Source organism: Schistocerca cancellata, chromosome 10 (assembly GCF_023864275.1).
Source record: "Schistocerca cancellata isolate TAMUIC-IGC-003103 chromosome 10, iqSchCanc2.1, whole genome shotgun sequence".
Lineage (NCBI taxonomy): Eukaryota > Metazoa > Arthropoda > Insecta > Orthoptera > Acrididae > Schistocerca > Schistocerca cancellata.
Genome location: NC_064635.1, coordinates 156,772,783 through 156,796,556, shown reverse-complemented (window position 1 = coordinate 156,796,556; position 23,774 = coordinate 156,772,783). Strand labels below are relative to the sequence as shown.

Sequence of the window (23,774 nt, the reverse complement as noted above, 5' to 3'; positions counted from 1 at the left end):
GCTCGGTGTCTGCAGGCAGCGAGGGGCTGCAACCTTCCCGTGTTCGCGCCTATGTCACCTCTGCTTGCTTGTCAGAGACAGAGTATCGCAAAACATACAACTCACTCCATGAATTGATTGCTACGGCATCTGTCATCAGCAGTCACAACTAGCAACACCAGTAGCAGCCGACTGCACGTAAAGAATGGGAATGTGCAGTGGGATTTTTGTGAACTCGGCGCAAGGCAGATCTTTCCGACATAGGTTTGAGAATCTTAAGGGAGGACTTGTACTGTTTCTAAATTCAGTGTAGCGGTGGGAGGAGGGTGCTTCTTGCGCGTAACAGTACGCTTGCCAATTGTGGCTGCTAATCGTTCGCTCGTATCTGCCTTGACACATTCGCTGGCTGTGAATTATTCCACTTGCATGGCAGTGTGGACATGTTGGTGTGTTAAAAATTCTGGAGGCGCTGGGTATCGATCCCAGTACCTCTCGCATGCTAAGCGAGCGCTCTACCATCTGAGCTACGCCCCCTGATGACAAATAGTGCTACATACAACCATATCAATACCACAGACCCTTGCACTCTCATTATTCCGCAGACAAACACTACTCTCAATGTGGCCGCGAGGGTGTCTTTCAGGTTTTCTGCATTCTGTATCGAATCGTAGTTGGCCAAAATTAAAGTGGCACGCACAACGTCGAAAATAGCGTTCGGCCACCACTCTGAGTAAGACGGACGTGTTGTCCACTCTCTAGACTTCATTGAGGTTAGGCCGTTATACCTAAGACAGATTTGCAGTCGATGACACCTCGACAACAGCCGGTCCTCACATTTACGTCTTGCTCTCCTTACGTCAGTATACATCATATGAGTCTGTGACGCTGGCTTTGCAACATCTTGCGTGTCTTTAGGCTCGCCGCGACCAACACTTACCATGCACTGTCCACAAAACATGGAGGCGCCGGGGCTTGAACCCGGGACCTTTCACATGCAAAGCGAACGCTCTACCAACTGAGCTACGCCCCCAAGCGCAACAGAGCTGCGCTGTTTTCCTTTCTTTGCTACTCTGAAGTGCACGGACCTGATGGTTGGTTGGTTTGTAGGGGTGAAGGGACCAGTGTACAAAGGCGCGGTCACGTTCATATACACATGAGTTCCAAGTAGTTTCGATGTTCTGGTGTTACGACTACAAATTCCGTCTGTATTTAACGTCTTAAATTGAAAGGACTGTCGACTGATGACCACAGCAGTTGAGACCCATAGTGCTCAGAGCCATTTCTCGAAAGGACAGTCACAAATTGCTCCGTTTTCACTCCTTGTCGGCAATCACACCGCGCCTCAGGTAACAAGCACATCTGAAGCCCCATTGTGCACTCGACTGTTCATGCCAACTCACTGCCTCGCACTTTACTACTGTGTACCACTCTTGTCGTCCAACTGCAAAAGACTGGGCCACAACACGTTTCCGCGTCTCCATTGCACTGCGCAAACTACGAAACGCTCCCCAAACATGGCACTCACCAATGCAGACGACTTTTCCGACTTTACACGACGCTCACGCTAGTGACAGCCTTATTTAGAGCTTGACGTCGCGCCCAAGCGAGTGAGCACATTTCGCCTACGGCTTAGGCCGCCCACCTAGTGTGGCTGCTCGGTGTCTGCAGGCAGCGAGGGGCTGCAACCTTCCCGTGTTCGCGCCTATGTCACCTCTGCTTGCTTGTCAGAGACAGAGTATCGCAAAACATACAACTCACTCCATGAATTGATTGCTACGGCATCTGTCATCAGCAGTCACAACTAGCAACACCAGTAGCAGCCGACTGCACGTAAAGAATGGGAATGTGCAGTGGGATTTTTGTGAACTCGGCGCAAGGCAGATCTTTCCGACATAGGTTTGAGAATCTTAAGGGAGGACTTGTACTGTTTCTAAATTCAGTGTAGCGGTGGGAGGAGGGTGCTTCTTGCGCGTAACAGTACGCTTGCCAATTGTGGCTGCTAATCGTTCGCTCGTATCTGCCTTGACACATTCGCTGGCTGTGAATTATTCCACTTGCATGGCAGTGTGGACATGTTGGTGTGTTAAAAATTCTGGAGGCGCTGGGTATCGATCCCAGTACCTCTCGCATGCTAAGCGAGCGCTCTACCATCTGAGCTACGCCCCCTGATGACAAATAGTGCTACATACAACCATATCAATACCACAGACCCTTGCACTCTCATTATTCCGCAGACAAACACTACTCTCAATGTGGCCGCGAGGGTGTCTTTCAGGTTTTCTGCATTCTGTATCGAATCGTAGTTGGCCAAAATTAAAGTGGCACGCACAACGTCGAAAATAGCGTTCGGCCACCACTCTGAGTAAGACGGACGTGTTGTCCACTCTCTAGACTTCATTGAGGTTAGGCCGTTATACCTAAGACAGATTTGCAGTCGATGACACCTCGACAACAGCCGGTCCTCACATTTACGTCTTGCTCTCCTTACGTCAGTATACATCATATGAGTCTGTGACGCTGGCTTTGCAACATCTTGCGTGTCTTTAGGCTCGCCGCGACCAACACTTACCATGCACTGTCCACAAAACATGGAGGCGCCGGGGCTTGAACCCGGGACCTTTCACATGCAAAGCGAACGCTCTACCAACTGAGCTACGCCCCCAAGCGCAACAGAGCTGCGCTGTTTTCCTTTCTTTGCTACTCTGAAGTGCACGGACCTGATGGTTGGTTGGTTTGTAGGGGTGAAGGGACCAGTGTACAAAGGCGCGGTCACGTTCATATACACATGAGTTCCAAGTAGTTTCGATGTTCTGGTGTTACGACTACAAATTCCGTCTGTATTTAACGTCTTAAATTGAAAGGACTGTCGACTGATGACCACAGCAGTTGAGACCCATAGTGCTCAGAGCCATTTCTCGAAAGGACAGTCACAAATTGCTCCGTTTTCACTCCTTGTCGGCAATCACACCGCGCCTCAGGTAACAAGCACATCTGAAGCCCCATTGTGCACTCGACTGTTCATGCCAACTCACTGCCTCGCACTTTACTACTGTGTACCACTCTTGTCGTCCAACTGCAAAAGACTGGGCCACAACACGTTTCCGCGTCTCCATTGCACTGCGCAAACTACGAAACGCTCCCCAAACATGGCACTCACCAATGCAGACGACTTTTCCGACTTTACACGACGCTCACGCTAGTGACAGCCTTATTTAGAGCTTGACGTCGCGCCCAAGCGAGTGAGCACATTTCGCCTACGGCTTAGGCCGCCCACCTAGTGTGGCTGCTCGGTGTCTGCAGGCAGCGAGGGGCTGCAACCTTCCCGTGTTCGCGCCTATGTCACCTCTGCTTGCTTGTCAGAGACAGAGTATCGCAAAACATACAACTCACTCCATGAATTGATTGCTACGGCATCTGTCATCAGCAGTCACAACTAGCAACACCAGTAGCAGCCGACTGCACGTAAAGAATGGGAATGTGCAGTGGGATTTTTGTGAACTCGGCGCAAGGCAGATCTTTCCGACATAGGTTTGAGAATCTTAAGGGAGGACTTGTACTGTTTCTAAATTCAGTGTAGCGGTGGGAGGAGGGTGCTTCTTGCGCGTAACAGTACGCTTGCCAATTGTGGCTGCTAATCGTTCGCTCGTATCTGCCTTGACACATTCGCTGGCTGTGAATTATTCCACTTGCATGGCAGTGTGGACATGTTGGTGTGTTAAAAATTCTGGAGGCGCTGGGTATCGATCCCAGTACCTCTCGCATGCTAAGCGAGCGCTCTACCATCTGAGCTACGCCCCCTGATGACAAATAGTGCTACATACAACCATATCAATACCACAGACCCTTGCACTCTCATTATTCCGCAGACAAACACTACTCTCAATGTGGCCGCGAGGGTGTCTTTCAGGTTTTCTGCATTCTGTATCGAATCGTAGTTGGCCAAAATTAAAGTGGCACGCACAACGTCGAAAATAGCGTTCGGCCACCACTCTGAGTAAGACGGACGTGTTGTCCACTCTCTAGACTTCATTGAGGTTAGGCCGTTATACCTAAGACAGATTTGCAGTCGATGACACCTCGACAACAGCCGGTCCTCACATTTACGTCTTGCTCTCCTTACGTCAGTATACATCATATGAGTCTGTGACGCTGGCTTTGCAACATCTTGCGTGTCTTTAGGCTCGCCGCGACCAACACTTACCATGCACTGTCCACAAAACATGGAGGCGCCGGGGCTTGAACCCGGGACCTTTCACATGCAAAGCGAACGCTCTACCAACTGAGCTACGCCCCCAAGCGCAACAGAGCTGCGCTGTTTTCCTTTCTTTGCTACTCTGAAGTGCACGGACCTGATGGTTGGTTGGTTTGTAGGGGTGAAGGGACCAGTGTACAAAGGCGCGGTCACGTTCATATACACATGAGTTCCAAGTAGTTTCGATGTTCTGGTGTTACGACTACAAATTCCGTCTGTATTTAACGTCTTAAATTGAAAGGACTGTCGACTGATGACCACAGCAGTTGAGACCCATAGTGCTCAGAGCCATTTCTCGAAAGGACAGTCACAAATTGCTCCGTTTTCACTCCTTGTCGGCAATCACACCGCGCCTCAGGTAACAAGCACATCTGAAGCCCCATTGTGCACTCGACTGTTCATGCCAACTCACTGCCTCGCACTTTACTACTGTGTACCACTCTTGTCGTCCAACTGCAAAAGACTGGGCCACAACACGTTTCCGCGTCTCCATTGCACTGCGCAAACTACGAAACGCTCCCCAAACATGGCACTCACCAATGCAGACGACTTTTCCGACTTTACACGACGCTCACGCTAGTGACAGCCTTATTTAGAGCTTGACGTCGCGCCCAAGCGAGTGAGCACATTTCGCCTACGGCTTAGGCCGCCCACCTAGTGTGGCTGCTCGGTGTCTGCAGGCAGCGAGGGGCTGCAACCTTCCCGTGTTCGCGCCTATGTCACCTCTGCTTGCTTGTCAGAGACAGAGTATCGCAAAACATACAACTCACTCCATGAATTGATTGCTACGGCATCTGTCATCAGCAGTCACAACTAGCAACACCAGTAGCAGCCGACTGCACGTAAAGAATGGGAATGTGCAGTGGGATTTTTGTGAACTCGGCGCAAGGCAGATCTTTCCGACATAGGTTTGAGAATCTTAAGGGAGGACTTGTACTGTTTCTAAATTCAGTGTAGCGGTGGGAGGAGGGTGCTTCTTGCGCGTAACAGTACGCTTGCCAATTGTGGCTGCTAATCGTTCGCTCGTATCTGCCTTGACACATTCGCTGGCTGTGAATTATTCCACTTGCATGGCAGTGTGGACATGTTGGTGTGTTAAAAATTCTGGAGGCGCTGGGTATCGATCCCAGTACCTCTCGCATGCTAAGCGAGCGCTCTACCATCTGAGCTACGCCCCCTGATGACAAATAGTGCTACATACAACCATATCAATACCACAGACCCTTGCACTCTCATTATTCCGCAGACAAACACTACTCTCAATGTGGCCGCGAGGGTGTCTTTCAGGTTTTCTGCATTCTGTATCGAATCGTAGTTGGCCAAAATTAAAGTGGCACGCACAACGTCGAAAATAGCGTTCGGCCACCACTCTGAGTAAGACGGACGTGTTGTCCACTCTCTAGACTTCATTGAGGTTAGGCCGTTATACCTAAGACAGATTTGCAGTCGATGACACCTCGACAACAGCCGGTCCTCACATTTACGTCTTGCTCTCCTTACGTCAGTATACATCATATGAGTCTGTGACGCTGGCTTTGCAACATCTTGCGTGTCTTTAGGCTCGCCGCGACCAACACTTACCATGCACTGTCCACAAAACATGGAGGCGCCGGGGCTTGAACCCGGGACCTTTCACATGCAAAGAGAAACGCTCTACCAACTGAGCTACGCCCCCAAGCGCAACAGAGCTGCGCTGTTTTCCTTTCTTTGCTACTCTGAAGTGCACGGACCTGATGGTTGGTTGGTTTGTAGGGGTGAAGGGACCAGTGTACAAAGGCGCGGTCACGTTCATATACACATGAGTTCCAAGTAGTTTCGATGTTCTGGTGTTACGACTACAAATTCCGTCTGTATTTAACGTCTTAAATTGAAAGGACTGTCGACTGATGACCACAGCAGTTGAGACCCATAGTGCTCAGAGCCATTTCTCGAAAGGACAGTCACAAATTGCTCCGTTTTCACTCCTTGTCGGCAATCACACCGCGCCTCAGGTAACAAGCACATCTGAAGCCCCATTGTGCACTCGACTGTTCATGCCAACTCACTGCCTCGCACTTTACTACTGTGTACCACTCTTGTCGTCCAACTGCAAAAGACTGGGCCACAACACGTTTCCGCGTCTCCATTGCACTGCGCAAACTACGAAACGCTCCCCAAACATGGCACTCACCAATGCAGACGACTTTTCCGACTTTACACGACGCTCACGCAACGCTCACGCTAGTGACAGCCTTATTTAGAGCTTGACGTCGCGCCCAAGCGAGTGAGCACATTTCGCCTACGGCTTAGGCCGCCCACCTAGTGTGGCTGCTCGGTGTCTGCAGGCAGCGAGGGGCTGCAACCTTCCCGTGTTCGCGCCTATGTCACCTCTGCTTGCTTGTCAGAGACAGAGTATCGCAAAACATACAACTCACTCCATGAATTGATTGCTACGGCATCTGTCATCAGCAGTCACAACTAGCAACACCAGTAGCAGCCGACTGCACGTAAAGAATGGGAATGTGCAGTGGGATTTTTGTGAACTCGGCGCAAGGCAGATCTTTCCGACATAGGTTTGAGAATCTTAAGGGAGGACTTGTACTGTTTCTAAATTCAGTGTAGCGGTGGGAGGAGGGTGCTTCTTGCGCGTAACAGTACGCTTGCCAATTGTGGCTGCTAATCGTTCGCTCGTATCTGCCTTGACACATTCGCTGGCTGTGAATTATTCCACTTGCATGGCAGTGTGGACATGTTGGTGTGTTAAAAATTCTGGAGGCGCTGGGTATCGATCCCAGTACCTCTCGCATGCTAAGCGAGCGCTCTACCATCTGAGCTACGCCCCCTGATGACAAATAGTGCTACATACAACCATATCAATACCACAGACCCTTGCACTCTCATTATTCCGCAGACAAACACTACTCTCAATGTGGCCGCGAGGGTGTCTTTCAGGTTTTCTGCATTCTGTATCGAATCGTAGTTGGCCAAAATTAAAGTGGCACGCACAACGTCGAAAATAGCGTTCGGCCACCACTCTGAGTAAGACGGACGTGTTGTCCACTCTCTAGACTTCATTGAGGTTAGGCCGTTATACCTAAGACAGATTTGCAGTCGATGACACCTCGACAACAGCCGGTCCTCACATTTACGTCTTGCTCTCCTTACGTCAGTATACATCATATGAGTCTGTGACGCTGGCTTTGCAACATCTTGCGTGTCTTTATGCTCGCCGCGACCAACACTTACCATGCACTGTCCACAAAACATGGAGGCGCCGGGGCTTGAACCCGGGACCTTTCACATGCAAAGCGAACGCTCTACCAACTGAGCTACGCCCCCAAGCGCAACAGAGCTGCGCTGTTTTCCTTTCTTTGCTACTCTGAAGTGCACGGACCTGATGGTTGGTTGGTTTGTAGGGGTGAAGGGACCAGTGTACAAAGGCGCGGTCACGTTCATATACACATGAGTTCCAAGTAGTTTCGATGTTCTGGTGTTACGACTACAAATTCCGTCTGTATTTAACGTCTTAAATTGAAAGGACTGTCGACTGATGACCACAGCAGTTGAGACCCATAGTGCTCAGAGCCATTTCTCGAAAGGACAGTCACAAATTGCTCCGTTTTCACTCCTTGTCGGCAATCACACCGCGCCTCAGGTAACAAGCACATCTGAAGCCCCATTGTGCACTCGACTGTTCATGCCAACTCACTGCCTCGCACTTTACTACTGTGTACCACTCTTGTCGTCCAACTGCAAAAGACTGGGCCACAACACGTTTCCGCGTCTCCATTGCACTGCGCAAACTACGAAACGCTCCCCAAACATGGCACTCACCAATGCAGACGACTTTTCCGACTTTACACGACGCTCACGCAACGCTCACGCTAGTGACAGCCTTATTTAGAGCTTGACGTCGCGCCCAAGCGAGTGAGCACATTCCGCCTACGGCTTAGGCCGCCCACCTAGTGTGGCTGCTCGGTGTCTGCAGGCAGCGAGGGGCTGCAACCTTCCCGTGTTCGCGCCTATGTCACCTCTGCTTGCTTGTCAGAGACAGAGTATCGCAAAACATACAACTCACTCCATGAATTGATTGCTACGGCATCTGTCATCAGCAGTCACAACTAGCAACACCAGTAGCAGCCGACTGCACGTAAAGAATGGGAATGTGCAGTGGGATTTTTGTGAACTCGGCGCAAGGCAGATCTTTCCGACATAGGTTTGAGAATCTTAAGGGAGGACTTGTACTGTTTCTAAATTCAGTGTAGCGGTGGGAGGAGGGTGCTTCTTGCGCGTAACAGTACGCTTGCCAATTGTGGCTGCTAATCGTTCGCTCGTATCTGCCTTGACACATTCGCTGGCTGTGAATTATTCCACTTGCATGGCAGTGTGGACATGTTGGTGTGTTAAAAATTCTGGAGGCGCTGGGTATCGATCCCAGTACCTCTCGCATGCTAAGCGAGCGCTCTACCATCTGAGCTACGCCCCCTGATGACAAATAGTGCTACATACAACCATATCAATACCACAGACCCTTGCACTCTCATTATTCCGCAGACAAACACTACTCTCAATGTGGCCGCGAGGGTGTCTTTCAGGTTTTCTGCATTCTGTATCGAATCGTAGTTGGCCAAAATTAAAGTGGCACGCACAACGTCGAAAATAGCGTTCGGCCACCACTCTGAGTAAGACGGACGTGTTGTCCACTCTCTAGACTTCATTGAGGTTAGGCCGTTATACCTAAGACAGATTTGCAGTCGATGACACCTCGACAACAGCCGGTCCTCACATTTACGTCTTGCTCTCCTTACGTCAGTATACATCATATGAGTCTGTGACGCTGGCTTTGCAACATCTTGCGTGTCTTTAGGCTCGCCGCGACCAACACTTACCATGCACTGTCCACAAAACATGGAGGCGCCGGGGCTTGAACCCGGGACCTTTCACATGCAAAGCGAACGCTCTACCAACTGAGCTACGCCCCCAAGCGCAACAGAGCTGCGCTGTTTTCCTTTCTTTGCTACTCTGAAGTGCACGGACCTGATGGTTGGTTGGTTTGTAGGGGTGAAGGGACCAGTGTACAAAGGCGCGGTCACGTTCATATACACATGAGTTCCAAGTAGTTTCGATGTTCTGGTGTTACGACTACAAATTCCGTCTGTATTTAACGTCTTAAATTGAAAGGACTGTCGACTGATGACCACAGCAGTTGAGACCCATAGTGCTCAGAGCCATTTCTCGAAAGGACAGTCACAAATTGCTCCGTTTTCACTCCTTGTCGGCAATCACACCGCGCCTCAGGTAACAAGCACATCTGAAGCCCCATTGTGCACTCGACTGTTCATGCCAACTCACTGCCTCGCACTTTACTACTGTGTACCACTCTTGTCGTCCAACTGCAAAAGACTGGGCCACAACACGTTTCCGCGTCTCCATTGCACTGCGCAAACTACGAAACGCTCCCCAAACATGGCACTCACCAATGCAGACGACTTTTCCGACTTTACACGACGCTCACGCAACGCTCACGCTAGTGACAGCCTTATTTAGAGCTTGACGTCGCGCCCAAGCGAGTGAGCACATTTCGCCTACGGCTTAGGCCGCCCACCTAGTGTGGCTGCTCGGTGTCTGCAGGCAGCGAGGGGCTGCAACCTTCCCGTGTTCGCGCCTATGTCACCTCTGCTTGCTTGTCAGAGACAGAGTATCGCAAAACATACAACTCACTCCATGAATTGATTGCTACGGCATCTGTCATCAGCAGTCACAACTAGCAACACCAGTAGCAGCCGACTGCACGTAAAGAATGGGAATGTGCAGTGGGATTTTTGTGAACTCGGCGCAAGGCAGATCTTTCCGACATAGGTTTGAGAATCTTAAGGGAGGACTTGTACTGTTTCTAAATTCAGTGTAGCGGTGGGAGGAGGGTGCTTCTTGCGCGTAACAGTACGCTTGCCAATTGTGGCTGCTAATCGTTCGCTCGTATCTGCCTTGACACATTCGCTGGCTGTGAATTATTCCACTTGCATGGCAGTGTGGACATGTTGGTGTGTTAAAAATTCTGGAGGCGCTGGGTATCGATCCCAGTACCTCTCGCATGCTAAGCGAGCGCTCTACCATCTGAGCTACGCCCCCTGATGACAAATAGTGCTACATACAACCATATCAATACCACAGACCCTTGCACTCTCATTATTCCGCAGACAAACACTACTCTCAATGTGGCCGCGAGGGTGTCTTTCAGGTTTTCTGCATTCTGTATCGAATCGTAGTTGGCCAAAATTAAAGTGGCACGCACAACGTCGAAAATAGCGTTCGGCCACCACTCTGAGTAAGACGGACGTGTTGTCCACTCTCTAGACTTCATTGAGGTTAGGCCGTTATACCTAAGACAGATTTGCAGTCGATGACACCTCGACAACAGCCGGTCCTCACATTTACGTCTTGCTCTCCTTACGTCAGTATACATCATATGAGTCTGTGACGCTGGCTTTGCAACATCTTGCGTGTCTTTAGGCTCGCCGCGACCAACACTTACCATGCACTGTCCACAAAACATGGAGGCGCCGGGGCTTGAACCCGGGACCTTTCACATGCAAAGCGAACGCTCTACCAACTGAGCTACGCCCCCAAGCGCAACAGAGCTGCGCTGTTTTCCTTTCTTTGCTACTCTGAAGTGCACGGACCTGATGGTTGGTTGGTTTGTAGGGGTGAAGGGACCAGTGTACAAAGGCGCGGTCACGTTCATATACACATGAGTTCCAAGTAGTTTCGATGTTCTGGTGTTACGACTACAAATTCCGTCTGTATTTAACGTCTTAAATTGAAAGGACTGTCGACTGATGACCACAGCAGTTGAGACCCATAGTGCTCAGAGCCATTTCTCGAAAGGACAGTCACAAATTGCTCCGTTTTCACTCCTTGTCGGCAATCACACCGCGCCTCAGGTAACAAGCACATCTGAAGCCCCATTGTGCACTCGACTGTTCATGCCAACTCACTGCCTCGCACTTTACTACTGTGTACCACTCTTGTCGTCCAACTGCAAAAGACTGGGCCACAACACGTTTCCGCGTCTCCATTGCACTGCGCAAACTACGAAACGCTCCCCAAACATGGCACTCACCAATGCAGACGACTTTTCCGACTTTACACGACGCTCACGCAACGCTCACGCTAGTGACAGCCTTATTTAGAGCTTGACGTCGCGCCCAAGCGAGTGAGCACATTTCGCCTACGGCTTAGGCCGCCCACCTAGTGTGGCTGCTCGGTGTCTGCAGGCAGCGAGGGGCTGCAACCTTCCCGTGTTCGCGCCTATGTCACCTCTGCTTGCTTGTCAGAGACAGAGTATCGCAAAACATACAACTCACTCCATGAATTGATTGCTACGGCATCTGTCATCAGCAGTCACAACTAGCAACACCAGTAGCAGCCGACTGCACGTAAAGAATGGGAATGTGCAGTGGGATTTTTGTGAACTCGGCGCAAGGCAGATCTTTCCGACATAGGTTTGAGAATCTTAAGGGAGGACTTGTACTGTTTCTAAATTCAGTGTAGCGGTGGGAGGAGGGTGCTTCTTGCGCGTAACAGTACGCTTGCCAATTGTGGCTGCTAATCGTTCGCTCGTATCTGCCTTGACACATTCGCTGGCTGTGAATTATTCCACTTGCATGGCAGTGTGGACATGTTGGTGTGTTAAAAATTCTGGAGGCGCTGGGTATCGATCCCAGTACCTCTCGCATGCTAAGCGAGCGCTCTACCATCTGAGCTACGCCCCCTGATGACAAATAGTGCTACATACAACCATATCAATACCACAGACCCTTGCACTCTCATTATTCCGCAGACAAACACTACTCTCAATGTGGCCGCGAGGGTGTCTTTCAGGTTTTCTGCATTCTGTATCGAATCGTAGTTGGCCAAAATTAAAGTGGCACGCACAACGTCGAAAATAGCGTTCGGCCACCACTCTGAGTAAGACGGACGTGTTGTCCACTCTCTAGACTTCATTGAGGTTAGGCCGTTATACCTAAGACAGATTTGCAGTCGATGACACCTCGACAACAGCCGGTCCTCACATTTACGTCTTGCTCTCCTTACGTCAGTATACATCATATGAGTCTGTGACGCTGGCTTTGCAACATCTTGCGTGTCTTTAGGCTCGCCGCGACCAACACTTACCATGCACTGTCCACAAAACATGGAGGCGCCGGGGCTTGAACCCGGGACCTTTCACATGCAAAGCGAACGCTCTACCAACTGAGCTACGCCCCCAAGCGCAACAGAGCTGCGCTGTTTTCCTTTCTTTGCTACTCTGAAGTGCACGGACCTGATGGTTGGTTGGTTTGTAGGGGTGAAGGGACCAGTGTACAAAGGCGCGGTCACGTTCATATACACATGAGTTCCAAGTAGTTTCGATGTTCTGGTGTTACGACTACAAATTCCGTCTGTATTTAACGTCTTAAATTGAAAGGACTGTCGACTGATGACCACAGCAGTTGAGACCCATAGTGCTCAGAGCCATTTCTCGAAAGGACAGTCACAAATTGCTCCGTTTTCACTCCTTGTCGGCAATCACACCGCGCCTCAGGTAACAAGCACATCTGAAGCCCCATTGTGCACTCGACTGTTCATGCCAACTCACTGCCTCGCACTTTACTACTGTGTACCACTCTTGTCGTCCAACTGCAAAAGACTGGGCCACAACACGTTTCCGCGTCTCCATTGCACTGCGCAAACTACGAAACGCTCCCCAAACATGGCACTCACCAATGCAGACGACTTTTCCGACTTTACACGACGCTCACGCAACGCTCACGCTAGTGACAGCCTTATTTAGAGCTTGACGTCGCGCCCAAGCGAGTGAGCACATTTCGCCTACGGCTTAGGCCGCCCACCTAGTGTGGCTGCTCGGTGTCTGCAGGCAGCGAGGGGCTGCAACCTTCCCGTGTTCGCGCCTATGTCACCTCTGCTTGCTTGTCAGAGACAGAGTATCGCAAAACATACAACTCACTCCATGAATTGATTGCTACGGCATCTGTCATCAGCAGTCACAACTAGCAACACCAGTAGCAGCCGACTGCACGTAAAGAATGGGAATGTGCAGTGGGATTTTTGTGAACTCGGCGCAAGGCAGATCTTTCCGACATAGGTTTGAGAATCTTAAGGGAGGACTTGTACTGTTTCTAAATTCAGTGTAGCGGTGGGAGGAGGGTGCTTCTTGCGCGTAACAGTACGCTTGCCAATTGTGGCTGCTAATCGTTCGCTCGTATCTGCCTTGACACATTCGCTGGCTGTGAATTATTCCACTTGCATGGCAGTGTGGACATGTTGGTGTGTTAAAAATTCTGGAGGCGCTGGGTATCGATCCCAGTACCTCTCGCATGCTAAGCGAGCGCTCTACCATCTGAGCTACGCCCCCTGATGACAAATAGTGCTACATACAACCATATCAATACCACAGACCCTTGCACTCTCATTATTCCGCAGACAAACACTACTCTCAATGTGGCCGCGAGGGTGTCTTTCAGGTTTTCTGCATTCTGTATCGAATCGTAGTTGGCCAAAATTAAAGTGGCACGCACAACGTCGAAAATAGCGTTCGGCCACCACTCTGAGTAAGACGGACGTGTTGTCCACTCTCTAGACTTCATTGAGGTTAGGCCGTTATACCTAAGACAGATTTGCAGTCGATGACACCTCGACAACAGCCGGTCCTCACATTTACGTCTTGCTCTCCTTACGTCAGTATACATCATATGAGTCTGTGACGCTGGCTTTGCAACATCTTGCGTGTCTTTAGGCTCGCCGCGACCAACACTTACCATGCACTGTCCACAAAACATGGAGGCGCCGGGGCTTGAACCCGGGACCTTTCACATGCAAAGCGAACGCTCTACCAACTGAGCTACGCCCCCAAGCGCAACAGAGCTGCGCTGTTTTCCTTTCTTTGCTACTCTGAAGTGCACGGACCTGATGGTTGGTTGGTTTGTAGGGGTGAAGGGACCAGTGTACAAAGGCGCGGTCACGTTCATATACACATGAGTTCCAAGTAGTTTCGATGTTCTGGTGTTACGACTACAAATTCCGTCTGTATTTAACGTCTTAAATTGAAAGGACTGTCGACTGATGACCACAGCAGTTGAGACCCATAGTGCTCAGAGCCATTTCTCGAAAGGACAGTCACAAATTGCTCCGTTTTCACTCCTTGTCGGCAATCACACCGCGCCTCAGGTAACAAGCACATCTGAAGCCCCATTGTGCACTCGACTGTTCATGCCAACTCACTGCCTCGCACTTTACTACTGTGTACCACTCTTGTCGTCCAACTGCAAAAGACTGGGCCACAACACGTTTCCGCGTCTCCATTGCACTGCGCAAACTACGAAACGCTCCCCAAACATGGCACTCACCAATGCAGACGACTTTTCCGACTTTACACGACGCTCACGCAACGCTCACGCTAGTGACAGCCTTATTTAGAGCTTGACGTCGCGCCCAAGCGAGTGAGCACATTTCGCCTACGGCTTAGGCCGCCCACCTAGTGTGGCTGCTCGGTGTCTGCAGGCAGCGAGGGGCTGCAACCTTCCCGTGTTCGCGCCTATGTCACCTCTGCTTGCTTGTCAGAGACAGAGTATCGCAAAACATACAACTCACTCCATGAATTGATTGCTACGGCATCTGTCATCAGCAGTCACAACTAGCAACACCAGTAGCAGCCGACTGCACGTAAAGAATGGGAATGTGCAGTGGGATTTTTGTGAACTCGGCGCAAGGCAGATCTTTCCGACATAGGTTTGAGAATCTTAAGGGAGGACTTGTACTGTTTCTAAATTCAGTGTAGCGGTGGGAGGAGGGTGCTTCTTGCGCGTAACAGTACGCTTGCCAATTGTGGCTGCTAATCGTTCGCTCGTATCTGCCTTGACACATTCGCTGGCTGTGAATTATTCCACTTGCATGGCAGTGTGGACATGTTGGTGTGTTAAAAATTCTGGAGGCGCTGGGTATCGATCCCAGTACCTCTCGCATGCTAAGCGAGCGCTCTACCATCTGAGCTACGCCCCCTGATGACAAATAGTGCTACATACAACCATATCAATACCACAGACCCTTGCACTCTCATTATTCCGCAGACAAACACTACTCTCAATGTGGCCGCGAGGGTGTCTTTCAGGTTTTCTGCATTCTGTATCGAATCGTAGTTGGCCAAAATTAAAGTGGCACGCACAACGTCGAAAATAGCGTTCGGCCACCACTCTGAGTAAGACGGACGTGTTGTCCACTCTCTAGACTTCATTGAGGTTAGGCCGTTATACCTAAGACAGATTTGCAGTCGATGACACCTCGACAACAGCCGGTCCTCACATTTACGTCTTGCTCTCCTTACGTCAGTATACATCATATGAGTCTGTGACGCTGGCTTTGCAACATCTTGCGTGTCTTTAGGCTCGCCGCGACCAACACTTACCATGCACTGTCCACAAAACATGGAGGCGCCGGGGCTTGAACCCGGGACCTTTCACATGCAAAGCGAACGCTCTACCAACTGAGCTACGCCCCCAAGCGCAACAGAGCTGCGCTGTTTTCCTTTCTTTGCTACTCTGAAGTGCACGGACCTGATGGTTGGTTGGTTTGTAGGGGTGAAGGGACCAGTGTACAAAGGCGCGGTCACGTTCATATACACATGAGTTCCAAGTAGTTTCGATGTTCTGGTGTTACGACTACAAATTCCGTCTGTATTTAACGTCTTAAATTGAAAGGACTGTCGACTGATGACCACAGCAGTTGAGACCCATAGTGCTCAGAGCCATTTCTCGAAAGGACAGTCACAAATTGCTCCGTTTTCACTCCTTGTCGGCAATCACACCGCGCCTCAGGTAACAAGCACATCTGAAGCCCCATTGTGCACTCGACTGTTCATGCCAACTCACTGCCTCGCACTTTACTACTGTGTACCACTCTTGTCGTCCAACTGCAAAAGACTGGGCCACAACACGTTTCCGCGTCTCCATTGCACTGCGCAAACTACGAAACGCTCCCCAAACATGGCACTCACCAATGCAGACGACTTTTCCGACTTTACACGACGCTCACGCAACGCTCACGCTAGTGACAGCCTTATTTAGAGCTTGACGTCGCGCCCAAGCGAGTGAGCACATTTCGCCTACGGCTTAGGCCGCCCACCTAGTGTGGCTGCTCGGTGTCTGCAGGCAGCGAGGGGCTGCAACCTTCCCGTGTTCGCGCCTATGTCACCTCTGCTTGCTTGTCAGAGACAGAGTATCGCAAAACATACAACTCACTCCATGAATTGATTGCTACGGCATCTGTCATCAGCAGTCACAACTAGCAACACCAGTAGCAGCCGACTGCACGTAAAGAATGGGAATGTGCAGTGGGATTTTTGTGAACTCGGCGCAAGGCAGATCTTTCCGACATAGGTTTGAGAATCTTAAGGGAGGACTTGTACTGTTTCTAAATTCAGTGTAGCGGTGGGAGGAGGGTGCTTCTTGCGCGTAACAGTACGCTTGCCAATTGTGGCTGCTAATCGTTCGCTCGTATCTGCCTTGACACATTCGCTGGCTGTGAATTATTCCACTTGCATGGCAGTGTGGACATGTTGGTGTGTTAAAAATTCTGGAGGCGCTGGGTATCGATCCCAGTACCTCTCGCATGCTAAGCGAGCGCTCTACCATCTGAGCTACGCCCCCGGATGACAAATAGTGCTACATACAACCATATCAATACCACAGACCCTTGCACTCTCATTATTCCGCAGACAAACACTACTCTCAATGTGGCCGCGAGGGTGTCTTTCAGGTTTTCTGCATTCTGTATCGAATCGTAGTTGGCCAAAATTAAAGTGGCACGCACAACGTCGAAAATAGCGTTCGGCCACCACTCTGAGTAAGACGGACGTGTTGTCCACTCTCTAGACTTCATTGAGGTTAGGCCGTTATACCTAAGACAGATTTGCAGTCGATGACACCTCGACAACAGCCGGTCCTCACATTTACGTCTTGCTCTCCTTACGTCAGTATACATCATATGAGTCTGTGACGCTGGCTTTGCAACATCTTGCGTGTCTTTAGGCTCGCCGCGACCAACACTTACCATGCACTGTCCACAAAACATGGAGGCGCCGGGGCTTGAACCCGGGACCTTTCACATGCAAAGCGAACGCTCTACCAACTGAGCTACGCCCCCAAGCGCAACAGAGCTGCGCTGTTTTCCTTTCTTTGCTACTCTGAAGTGCACGGACCTGATGGTTGGTTGGTTTGTAGGGGTGAAGGGACCAGTGTACAAAGGCGCGGTCACGTTCATATACACATGAGTTCCAAGTAGTTTCGATGTTCTGGTGTTACGACTACAAATTCCGTCTGTATTTAACGTCTTAAATTGAAAGGACTGTCGACTGATGACCACAGCAGTTGAGACCCATAGTGCTCAGAGCCATTTCTCGAAAGGACAGTCACAAATTGCTCCGTTTTCACTCCTTGTCGGCAATCACACCGCGCCTCAGGTAACAAGCACATCTGAAGCCCCATTGTGCACTCGACTGTTCATGCCAACTCACTGCCTCGCACTTTACTACTGTGTACCACTCTTGTCGTCCAACTGCAAAAGACTGGGCCACAACACGTTTCGGCGTCTCCATTGCACTGCGCAAACTACGAAACGCTCCCCAAACATGGCACTCACCAATGCAGACGGCTTTTCCGACTTTACACGACGCTCACGCAACGCTCACGCTAGTGACAGCCTTATTTAGAGCTTGACGTCGCGCCCAAGCGAGTGAGCACATTTCGCCTACGGCTTAGGCCGCCCACCTAGTGTGGCTGCTCGGTGTCTGCAGGCAGCGAGGGGCTGCAACCTTCCCGTGTTCGCGCCTATGTCACCTCTGCTTGCTTGTCAGAGACAGAGTATCGCAAAACATACAACTCACTCCATGAATTGATTGCTACGGCATCTGTCATCAGCAGTCACAACTAGCAACACCAGTAGCAGCCGACTGCACGTAAAGAATGGGAATGTGCAGTGGGATTTTTGTGAACTCGGCGCAAGGCAGATCTTTCCGACATAGGTTTGAGAATCTTAAGGGAGGACTTGTACTGTTTCTAAATTCAGTGTAGCGGTGGGAGGAGGGTGCTTCTTGCGCGTAACAGTACGCTTGCCAATTGTGGCTGCTAATCGTTCGCTCGTATCTGCCTTGACACATTCGCTGGCTGTGAATTATTCCACTTGCATGGCAGTGTGGACATGTTGGTGTGTTAAAAATTCTGGAGGCGCTGGGTATCGATCCCAGTACCTCTCGCATGCTAAGCGAGCGCTCTACCATCTGAGCTACGCCCCCTGATGACAAATAGTGCTACATACAACCATATCAATACCACAGACCCTTGCACTCTCATTATTCCGCAGACAAACACTACTCTCAATGTGGCCGCGAGGGTGTCTTTCAGGTTTTCTGCATTCTGTATCGAATCGTAGTTGGCCAAAATTAAAGTGGCACGCACAACGTCGAAAATAGCGTTCGGCCACCACTCTGAGTAAGACGGACGTGTTGTCCACTCTCTAGACTTCATTGAGGTTAGGCCGTTATACCTAAGACAGATTTGCAGTCGATGACACCTCGACAACAGCCGGTCCTCACATTTACGTCTTGCTCTCCTTACGTCAGTATACATCATATGAGTCTGTGACGCTGGCTTTGCAACATCTTGCGTGTCTTTAGGCTCGCCGCGACCAACACTTACCATGCACTGTCCACAAAACATGGAGGCGCCGGGGCTTGAACCCGGGACCTTTCACATGCAAAGCGAACGCTCTACCAACTGAGCTACGCCCCCAAGCGCAACAGAGCTGCGCTGTTTTCCTTTCTTTGCTACTCTGAAGTGCACGGACCTGATGGTTGGTTGGTTTGTAGGGGTGAAGGGACCAGTGTACAAAGGCGCGGTCACGTTCATATACACATGAGTTCCAAGTAGTTTCGATGTTCTGGTGTTACGACTACAAATTCCGTCTGTATTTAACGTCTTAAATTGAAAGGACTGTCGACTGATGACCACAGCAGTTGAGACCCATAGTGCTCAGAGCCATTTCTCGAAAGGACAGTCACAAATTGCTCCGTTTTCACTCCTTGTCGGCAATCACACCGCGCCTCAGGTAACAAGCACATCTGAAGCCCCATTGTGCACTCGACTGTTCATGCCAACTCACTGCCTCGCACTTTACTACTGTGTACCACTCTTGTCGTCCAACTGCAAAAGACTGGGCCACAACACGTTTCGGCGTCTCCATTGCACTGCGCAAACTACGAAACGCTCCCCAAACATGGCACTCACCAATGCAGACGGCTTTTCCGACTTTACACGACGCTCACGCAACGCTCACGCTAGTGACAGCCTTATTTAGAGCTTGACGTCGCGCCCAAGCGAGTGAGCACATTTCGCCTACGGCTTAGGCCGCCCACCTAGTGTGGCTGCTCGGTGTCTGCAGGCAGCGAGGGGCTGCAACCTTCCCGTGTTCGCGCCTATGTCACCTCTGCTTGCTTGTCAGAGACAGAGTATCGCAAAACATACAACTCACTCCATGAATTGATTGCTACGGCATCTGTCATCAGCAGTCACAACTAGCAACACCAGTAGCAGCCGACTGCACGTAAAGAATGGGAATGTGCAGTGGGATTTTTGTGAACTCGGCGCAAGGCAGATCTTTCCGACATAGGTTTGAGAATCTTAAGGGAGGACTTGTACTGTTTCTAAATTCAGTGTAGCGGTGGGAGGAGGGTGCTTCTTGCGCGTAACAGTACGCTTGCCAATTGTGGCTGCTAATCGTTCGCTCGTATCTGCCTTGACACATTCGCTGGCTGTGAATTATTCCACTTGCATGGCAGTGTGGACATGTTGGTGTGTTAAAAATTCTGGAGGCGCTGGGTATCGATCCCAGTACCTCTCGCATGCTAAGCGAGCGCTCTACCATCTGAGCTACGCCCCCTGATGACAAATAGTGCTACATACAACCATATCAATACCACAGACCCTTGCACTCTCATTATTCCGCAGACAAACACTACTCTCAATGTGGCCGCGAGGGTGTCTTTCAGGTTTTCTGCATTCTGTATCGAATCGTAGTTGGCCAAAATTAAAGTGGCACGCACAACGTCGAAAATAGCGTTCGGCCACCACTCTGAGTAAGACGGACGTGTTGTCCACTCTCTAGACTTCATTGAGGTTAGGCCGTTATACCTAAGACAGATTTGCAGTCGATGACACCTCGACAACAGCCGGTCCTCACATTTACGTCTTGCTCTCCTTACGTCAGTATACATCATATGAGTCTGTGACGCTGGCTTTGCAACATCTTGCGTGTCTTTAGGCTCGCCGCGACCAACACTTACCATGCACTGTCCACAAAACATGGAGGCGCCGGGGCTTGAACCCGGGACCTTTCACATGCAAAGCGAACGCTCTACCAACTGAGCTACGCCCCCAAGCGCAACAGAGCTGCGCTGTTTTCCTTTCTTTGCTACTCTGAAGTGCACGGACCTGATGGTTGGTTGGTTTGTAGGGGTGAAGGGACCAGTGTACAAAGGCGCGGTCACGTTCATATACACATGAGTTCCAAGTAGTTTCGATGTTCTGGTGTTACGACTACAAATTCCGTCTGTATTTAACGTCTTAAATTGAAAGGACTGTCGACTGATGACCACAGCAGTTGAGACCCATAGTGCTCAGAGCCATTTCTCGAAAGGACAGTCACAAATTGCTCCGTTTTCACTCCTTGTCGGCAATCACACCGCGCCTCAGGTAACAAGCACATCTGAAGCCCCATTGTGCACTCGACTGTTCATGCCAACTCACTGCCTCGCACTTTACTACTGTGTACCACTCTTGTCGTCCAACTGCAAAAGACTGGGCCACAACACGTTTCCGCGTCTCCATTGCACTGCGCAAACTACGAAACGCTCCCCAAACATGGCACTCACCAATGCAGACGACTTTTCCGACTTTACACGACGCTCACGCAACGCTCACGCTAGTGACAGCCTTATTTAGAGCTTGACGTCGCGCCCAAGCGAGTGAGCACATTTCGCCTACGGCTTAGGCCGCCCACCTAGTGTGGCTGCTCGGTGTCTGCAGGCAGCGAGGGGCTGCAACCTTCCCGTGTTCGCGCCTATGTCACCTCTGCTTGCTTGTCAGAGACAGAGTATCGCAAAACATACAACTCACTCCATGAATTGATTGCTACGGCATCTGTCATCAGCAGTCACAACTAGCAACACCAGTAGCAGCCGACTGCACGTAAAGAATGGGAATGTGCAGTGGGATTTTTGTGAACTCGGCGCAAGGCAGATCTTTCCGACATAGGTTTGAGAATCTTAAGGGAGGACTTGTACTGTTTCTAAATTCAGTGTAGCGGTGGGAGGAGGGTGCTTCTTGCGCGTAACAGTACGCTTGCCAATTGTGGCTGCTAATCGTTCGCTCGTATCTGCCTTGACACATTCGCTGGCTGTGAATTATTCCACTTGCATGGCAGTGTGGACATGTTGGTGTGTTAAAAATTCTGGAGGCGCTGGGTATCGATCCCAGTACCTCTCGCATGCTAAGCGAGCGCTCTACCATCTGAGCTACGCCCCCTGATGACAAATAGTGCTACATACAACCATATCAATACCACAGACCCTTGCACTCTCATTATTCCGCAGACAAACACTACTCTCAATGTGGCCGCGAGGGTGTCTTTCAGGTTTTCTGCATTCTGTATCGAATCGTAGTTGGCCAAAATTAAAGTGGCACGCACAACGTCGAAAATAGCGTTCGGCCACCACTCTGAGTAAGACGGACGTGTTGTCCACTCTCTAGACTTCATTGAGGTTAGGCCGTTATACCTAAGACAGATTTGCAGTCGATGACACCTCGACAACAGCCGGTCCTCACATTTACGTCTTGCTCTCCTTACGTCAGTATACATCATATGAGTCTGTGACGCTGGCTTTGCAACATCTTGCGTGTCTTTAGGCTCGCCGCGACCAACACTTACCATGCACTGTCCACAAAACATGGAGGCGCCGGGGCTTGAACCCGGGACCTTTCACATGCAAAGCGAACGCTCTACCAACTGAGCTACGCCCCCAAGCGCAACAGAGCTGCGCTGTTTTCCTTTCTTTGCTACTCTGAAGTGCACGGACCTGATGGTTGGTTGGTTTGTAGGGGTGAAGGGACCAGTGTACAAAGGCGCGGTCACGTTCATATACACATGAGTTCCAAGTAGTTTCGATGTTCTGGTGTTACGACTGCAAATTCCGTCTGTATTTAACGTCTTAAATTGAAAGGACTGTCGACTGATGACCACAGCAGTTGAGACCCATAGTGCTCAGAGCCATTTCTCGAAAGGACAGTCACAAATTGCTCCGTTTTCACTCCTTGTCGGCAATCACACCGCGCCTCAGGTAACAAGCACATCTGAAGCCCCATTGTGCACTCGACTGTTCATGCCAACTCACTGCCTCGCACTTTACTACTGTGTACCACTCTTGTCGTCCAACTGCAAAAGACTGGGCCACAACACGTTTCCGCGTCTCCATTGCACTGCGCAAACTACGAAACGCTCCCCAAACATGGCACTCACCAATGCAGACGACTTTTCCGACTTTACACGACGCTCACGCTAGTGACAGCCTTATTTAGAGCTTGACGTCGCGCCCAAGCGAGTGAGCACATTTCGCCTACGGCTTAGGCCGCCCACCTAGTGTGGCTGCTCGGTGTCTGCAGGCAGCGAGGGGCTGCAACCTTCCCGTGTTCGCGCCTATGTCACCTCTGCTTGCTTGTCAGAGACAGAGTATCGCAAAACATACAACTCACTCCATGAATTGATTGCTACGGCATCTGTCATCAGCAGTCACAACTAGCAACACCAGTAGCAGCCGACTGCACGTAAAGAATGGGAATGTGCAGTGGGATTTTTGTGAACTCGGCGCAAGGCAGATCTTTCCGACATAGGTTTGAGAATCTTAAGGGAGGACTTGTACTGTTTCTAAATTCAGTGTAGCGGTGGGAGGAGGGTGCTTCTTGCGCGTAACAGTACGCTTGCCAATTGTGGCTGCTAATCGTTCGCTCGTATCTGCCTTGACACATTCGCTGGCTGTGAATTATTCCACTTGCATGGCAGTGTGGACATGTTGGTGTGTTAAAAATTCTGGAGGCGCTGGGTATCGATCCCAGTACCTCTCGCATGCTAAGCGAGCGCTCTACCATCTGAGCTACGCCCCCTGATGACAAATAGTGCTACATACAACCATATCAATACCACAGACCCTTGCACTCTCATTATTCCGCAGACAAACACTACTCTCAATGTGGCCGCGAGGGTGTCTTTCAGGTTTTCTGCATTCTGTATCGAATCGTAGTTGGCCAAAATTAAAGTGGCACGCACAACGTCGAAAATAGCGTTCGGCCACCACTCTGAGTAAGACGGACGTGTTGTCCACTCTCTAGACTTCATTGAGGTTAGGCCGTTATACCTAAGACAGATTTGCAGTCGATGACACCTCGACAACAGCCGGTCCTCACAT

General features: G+C 50.5%; 29 non-coding genes across 29 annotated transcripts; all 29 read right to left on the bottom strand.

Moving 5' to 3' along the window:
- Positions 1–440: 440 nt before the first annotated feature.
- Positions 441–513, bottom strand: Trnaa-agc (transfer RNA alanine (anticodon AGC)). The gene has a single exon. It is a non-coding gene; the product is annotated as a tRNA-Ala (tRNA).
- A 423-nt stretch (positions 514–936) lies between these two features.
- On the bottom strand, positions 937–1,009 carry Trnaa-ugc (transfer RNA alanine (anticodon UGC)). Its single transcript has one exon. It is a non-coding gene; the product is annotated as a tRNA-Ala (tRNA).
- Positions 1,010–2,072: 1,063 nt separating this feature from the next.
- Trnaa-agc (transfer RNA alanine (anticodon AGC)) lies at positions 2,073–2,145 on the bottom strand. The gene has a single exon. It is a non-coding gene; the product is annotated as a tRNA-Ala (tRNA).
- Positions 2,146–2,568: 423 nt separating this feature from the next.
- On the bottom strand, positions 2,569–2,641 carry Trnaa-ugc (transfer RNA alanine (anticodon UGC)). The gene has a single exon. It is a non-coding gene; the product is annotated as a tRNA-Ala (tRNA).
- Positions 2,642–3,704: 1,063 nt separating this feature from the next.
- Positions 3,705–3,777, bottom strand: Trnaa-agc (transfer RNA alanine (anticodon AGC)). The gene has a single exon. It is a non-coding gene; the product is annotated as a tRNA-Ala (tRNA).
- A 423-nt stretch (positions 3,778–4,200) lies between these two features.
- On the bottom strand, positions 4,201–4,273 carry Trnaa-ugc (transfer RNA alanine (anticodon UGC)). The gene has a single exon. It is a non-coding gene; the product is annotated as a tRNA-Ala (tRNA).
- Positions 4,274–5,336: 1,063 nt separating this feature from the next.
- Trnaa-agc (transfer RNA alanine (anticodon AGC)) lies at positions 5,337–5,409 on the bottom strand. Its single transcript has one exon. It is a non-coding gene; the product is annotated as a tRNA-Ala (tRNA).
- A 423-nt stretch (positions 5,410–5,832) lies between these two features.
- On the bottom strand, positions 5,833–5,906 carry Trnaa-ugc (transfer RNA alanine (anticodon UGC)). Its single transcript has one exon. It is a non-coding gene; the product is annotated as a tRNA-Ala (tRNA).
- A 1,074-nt stretch (positions 5,907–6,980) lies between these two features.
- Positions 6,981–7,053, bottom strand: Trnaa-agc (transfer RNA alanine (anticodon AGC)). The gene has a single exon. It is a non-coding gene; the product is annotated as a tRNA-Ala (tRNA).
- A 423-nt stretch (positions 7,054–7,476) lies between these two features.
- Positions 7,477–7,549, bottom strand: Trnaa-ugc (transfer RNA alanine (anticodon UGC)). Its single transcript has one exon. It is a non-coding gene; the product is annotated as a tRNA-Ala (tRNA).
- A 1,074-nt stretch (positions 7,550–8,623) lies between these two features.
- On the bottom strand, positions 8,624–8,696 carry Trnaa-agc (transfer RNA alanine (anticodon AGC)). Its single transcript has one exon. It is a non-coding gene; the product is annotated as a tRNA-Ala (tRNA).
- Positions 8,697–9,119: 423 nt separating this feature from the next.
- On the bottom strand, positions 9,120–9,192 carry Trnaa-ugc (transfer RNA alanine (anticodon UGC)). The gene has a single exon. It is a non-coding gene; the product is annotated as a tRNA-Ala (tRNA).
- A 1,074-nt stretch (positions 9,193–10,266) lies between these two features.
- Trnaa-agc (transfer RNA alanine (anticodon AGC)) lies at positions 10,267–10,339 on the bottom strand. Its single transcript has one exon. It is a non-coding gene; the product is annotated as a tRNA-Ala (tRNA).
- Positions 10,340–10,762: 423 nt separating this feature from the next.
- Positions 10,763–10,835, bottom strand: Trnaa-ugc (transfer RNA alanine (anticodon UGC)). Its single transcript has one exon. It is a non-coding gene; the product is annotated as a tRNA-Ala (tRNA).
- Positions 10,836–11,909: 1,074 nt separating this feature from the next.
- On the bottom strand, positions 11,910–11,982 carry Trnaa-agc (transfer RNA alanine (anticodon AGC)). The gene has a single exon. It is a non-coding gene; the product is annotated as a tRNA-Ala (tRNA).
- A 423-nt stretch (positions 11,983–12,405) lies between these two features.
- Positions 12,406–12,478, bottom strand: Trnaa-ugc (transfer RNA alanine (anticodon UGC)). Its single transcript has one exon. It is a non-coding gene; the product is annotated as a tRNA-Ala (tRNA).
- Positions 12,479–13,552: 1,074 nt separating this feature from the next.
- Trnaa-agc (transfer RNA alanine (anticodon AGC)) lies at positions 13,553–13,625 on the bottom strand. The gene has a single exon. It is a non-coding gene; the product is annotated as a tRNA-Ala (tRNA).
- Positions 13,626–14,048: 423 nt separating this feature from the next.
- Trnaa-ugc (transfer RNA alanine (anticodon UGC)) lies at positions 14,049–14,121 on the bottom strand. The gene has a single exon. It is a non-coding gene; the product is annotated as a tRNA-Ala (tRNA).
- Positions 14,122–15,195: 1,074 nt separating this feature from the next.
- Trnaa-agc (transfer RNA alanine (anticodon AGC)) lies at positions 15,196–15,268 on the bottom strand. The gene has a single exon. It is a non-coding gene; the product is annotated as a tRNA-Ala (tRNA).
- A 423-nt stretch (positions 15,269–15,691) lies between these two features.
- Trnaa-ugc (transfer RNA alanine (anticodon UGC)) lies at positions 15,692–15,764 on the bottom strand. Its single transcript has one exon. It is a non-coding gene; the product is annotated as a tRNA-Ala (tRNA).
- Positions 15,765–16,838: 1,074 nt separating this feature from the next.
- Trnaa-agc (transfer RNA alanine (anticodon AGC)) lies at positions 16,839–16,911 on the bottom strand. Its single transcript has one exon. It is a non-coding gene; the product is annotated as a tRNA-Ala (tRNA).
- A 423-nt stretch (positions 16,912–17,334) lies between these two features.
- Positions 17,335–17,407, bottom strand: Trnaa-ugc (transfer RNA alanine (anticodon UGC)). The gene has a single exon. It is a non-coding gene; the product is annotated as a tRNA-Ala (tRNA).
- A 1,074-nt stretch (positions 17,408–18,481) lies between these two features.
- On the bottom strand, positions 18,482–18,554 carry Trnaa-agc (transfer RNA alanine (anticodon AGC)). Its single transcript has one exon. It is a non-coding gene; the product is annotated as a tRNA-Ala (tRNA).
- Positions 18,555–18,977: 423 nt separating this feature from the next.
- Positions 18,978–19,050, bottom strand: Trnaa-ugc (transfer RNA alanine (anticodon UGC)). The gene has a single exon. It is a non-coding gene; the product is annotated as a tRNA-Ala (tRNA).
- Positions 19,051–20,124: 1,074 nt separating this feature from the next.
- Positions 20,125–20,197, bottom strand: Trnaa-agc (transfer RNA alanine (anticodon AGC)). Its single transcript has one exon. It is a non-coding gene; the product is annotated as a tRNA-Ala (tRNA).
- A 423-nt stretch (positions 20,198–20,620) lies between these two features.
- On the bottom strand, positions 20,621–20,693 carry Trnaa-ugc (transfer RNA alanine (anticodon UGC)). Its single transcript has one exon. It is a non-coding gene; the product is annotated as a tRNA-Ala (tRNA).
- A 1,074-nt stretch (positions 20,694–21,767) lies between these two features.
- Positions 21,768–21,840, bottom strand: Trnaa-agc (transfer RNA alanine (anticodon AGC)). Its single transcript has one exon. It is a non-coding gene; the product is annotated as a tRNA-Ala (tRNA).
- Positions 21,841–22,263: 423 nt separating this feature from the next.
- Trnaa-ugc (transfer RNA alanine (anticodon UGC)) lies at positions 22,264–22,336 on the bottom strand. Its single transcript has one exon. It is a non-coding gene; the product is annotated as a tRNA-Ala (tRNA).
- A 1,063-nt stretch (positions 22,337–23,399) lies between these two features.
- On the bottom strand, positions 23,400–23,472 carry Trnaa-agc (transfer RNA alanine (anticodon AGC)). Its single transcript has one exon. It is a non-coding gene; the product is annotated as a tRNA-Ala (tRNA).
- Positions 23,473–23,774: the final 302 nt, after the last annotated feature.